This window comes from Pistacia vera, unplaced genomic scaffold (genome assembly GCF_008641045.1).
Source record: "Pistacia vera cultivar Batoury unplaced genomic scaffold, PisVer_v2 Contig712, whole genome shotgun sequence".
NCBI lineage: Eukaryota > Viridiplantae > Streptophyta > Magnoliopsida > Sapindales > Anacardiaceae > Pistacia > Pistacia vera.
In genome coordinates, this window is record NW_022196571.1 from 89,830 (window position 1) to 92,904 (window position 3,075).

The window sequence follows — 3,075 nt, forward strand, 5'->3', positions numbered from 1 at the left end:
CGGGATATGAGTCAAATGACTGAATTGAAGAATAATAGTATAGGTCCAGCACGGGATATGAGTCAAATGACTGAAGAATAATAGTATAGGTCTAGTACACTCATGGAAAACTCGAACCCTAACTGAAACATTGTTTTAAAAGCCGGACCGGATCGGTCAGTCTAACCGGTTAGACTGGGAATCGGTCACGTGTCTGGTTCGGGTTAAGCTTAAAACCATTATAAGCAAAGAACCGTATTAAACCGTTAAAAAATCGGATTTTTTCAGCGAACCGCCGGTCCAACCGGACCGACTGATAAACCGGTCCAATTAAAAATGAAACTAAACCTAATACACGCTTCTTCTCATCGCGTTCAGTTGAATCAGTTCATCTCTCTCAGTTTCTCACGCAAATTTCTCAGCTTCTTCTCTTTTCTCTGCAAAAATTTTTCAGCTTCGTCTCTGTTGTCTGTTCTTTGCGAAGATTTCTCTCTAAAATCCCACCTAAATCGCATCTGAACCCTCTGAAATCGTCCTCACTCACCGGAAATCGAAGACGTCTTCATCCCTCGCCGGAAATCGACGACGAGTCGACGACAGCTTCGTTCATCGCTGGAAATCGACGGCGACTACTCCATTCATTGACAACAGCTCCATTCTTCGATCCAGGTAATAAACACGCCATTTTCGATCCAGCTTCAATATTCAATAATTGATGTTCTTGAAAGTAGCGTTTACTGAATGTTACTGCAGAATAAGAATTAAGCTTTACTTTGACAACTTAGTTGATATTCTTGCCTGTATTGAATAGTTCAGATGCCTAAACCTTGACATACTGCCACGAAATAACTAAAGTATAAAATTTTGTCTACTTGGTACAATTACTGATTGGTTGTGCCCTCTGTTATGTGGTTGGATTCATTTTGTCTGCTTCCAAGGGATTTGGTTACTGATGCTACCCTCCCTAATTATGTTGCGATGACCTGCTCTTTGTTATTTGTGCTATTATGTGAGAATTGTTGGATGGTCTGTGGAGGTTGGCCTTTACACTGGTTAATTAGGAAGGTTTATTATTGTGGAAGAAGTGGCTTTTGCCGTGGTGTGTTAGCTCGAAGGATTTTTGACTGGTTTGTTCATTATCAGTTTTGTTGTTTGACCTTTACCTTTTTGGATTACAAATTTTGCATGTGGATACTTCACTGCTTTGATTGGCAACTGGTGTTCTGTGTATTTTATGATTTATGCATTTTATTCTGTCTATACAGTTTCGTATTCGATATTTGCTTGGTAAATCTATTATTTCACTAGGTTAAGCATCAGTATTACATTATTCTTTCATAGAAAATTACAATGGTAGAAGATTCTAGAAAGAATTTGCACATTAATTAGTATGGTTCATCACCCTTATTATAACTTGCTTTGTGTTGGATTATACATAGGATTCTAAAGATTTATGTTTTCTGATTTTATTTAAGCAACTTAGTATCTATTTAAATTAAATTACAAGTTTTAACTTATGATTTCTATTTTTTACTTAAATTTGCGTAGATGGTGGTGATGGTTATGATGATGATGATGATGATGATGGTGATGAATTTTGATGCTAGTATGTGAAGCTCAATCAACATGGAGACGGATAAAAGAAAAAAACACTTGTATCAAATGTTTTGTTATTAATTAGTATGTATTTTTACATTTAATATGTAAATACAACATCATGTTTGGATTTGGACTTTAAATTGTTGTTAAATACTTAAATTATGTTAGGATTGTTGTTGAATTTGAACTTTGAATCATGTTGGATTGGATAGTAATTAAGTTGTTATTGTCTTATTAAAAAATAGAAATCTAAAAAAAAAAAAAAAAGTTTTTTTAAAAATGTGCTGACGTCATTATGATGTGTGATGACATCACCGGTCCAATGACGGTCCAACCGGTTGAACCGTGACCCAGCCATCAGAGCGGGTTGCTTGCCGGTCCAGTTTTTAAAACAATGAACTGAAACCCTTATACACCCTTCTCTCACTCTCTTCAACACTTCCACTTTATGCACCTAAACACCAAACAGTGAAGTTCTCAATTGTAGCCATTGACTCTTGTTATTTAAGAAGACCTAACAACCGCAATACTTAACTCTTTAATTAGACAATTTTTGTAGCAACACCATTCAACAGCCTATCATAAACGAAGAAGCGATGGTGAAAAAATTAATTCACTTTGGATAAAGAAACTATCCCAATTCTTGTGCCTACCTTGTTGCCTTGCCATTGCAATTTCCAGGCTTCACATTCCTCTTATCATCACAACAAATTCATGGAGTTTTTTTGAAGCAATGATCTAGCGGTTTCTGGCCTTAAATCTCTTCAGAATTTGTCCAAATCTCTAGCCATGTTGGTGTTTGTTGATGCTAGATTTTAACACCAACTATTCGCACGTGCAAAGTGTTAAGCGGATTTAGAAATTACATGTAAACTAGGAATGGAAATAAATAAATAACTAAAGGAAAAAGATTTTTAGAGTGGTTTGGATGCTCAAAGCGTATTCTACGTCCATTGTCTTTTTATAGAAGAAAGGTTACAATCAGGTCGCAAGTAGCGATTAGAAAAGAAATACAGAGAGGAAGAGAGAGTGTTTATATTATCAGAAGCCAAATCCGGATGAAGAGAGGGGAGCTCTCTATTTATAGTAAGAGGTTCCTAGGCAATGATTACAGGTCTGTCAATGAGCAGGTACCGTATAGTTCCTACCTTGCTTCCTATTGGCTAGATGTGTAGTAGGTATCCTTAAATCTCGTAGGGATCGGACAAGGAGATGACTCCCAATCATTCACTAGCCTTACCCCTACTTGTCAAGTTGATGACGACCTTACTCTTTCTGTCCTTGGACAATGTGGCAGCGCCTAGATGGCACAATGCCTTCCTAAACTCTAATTAATCCTTTGAGAACTTCATGATTATGCCATGATTTGACTCGTTCTGAGGATTGCTCGCTCAAATTGTTGATAGAGATCGCCCAAGGTAACGTGAAGCACACGACTTAACTTGACCAACGAACTGAATAGAGGCCGCGATGCAAAGCTTCGTGAGTTGCACAAGC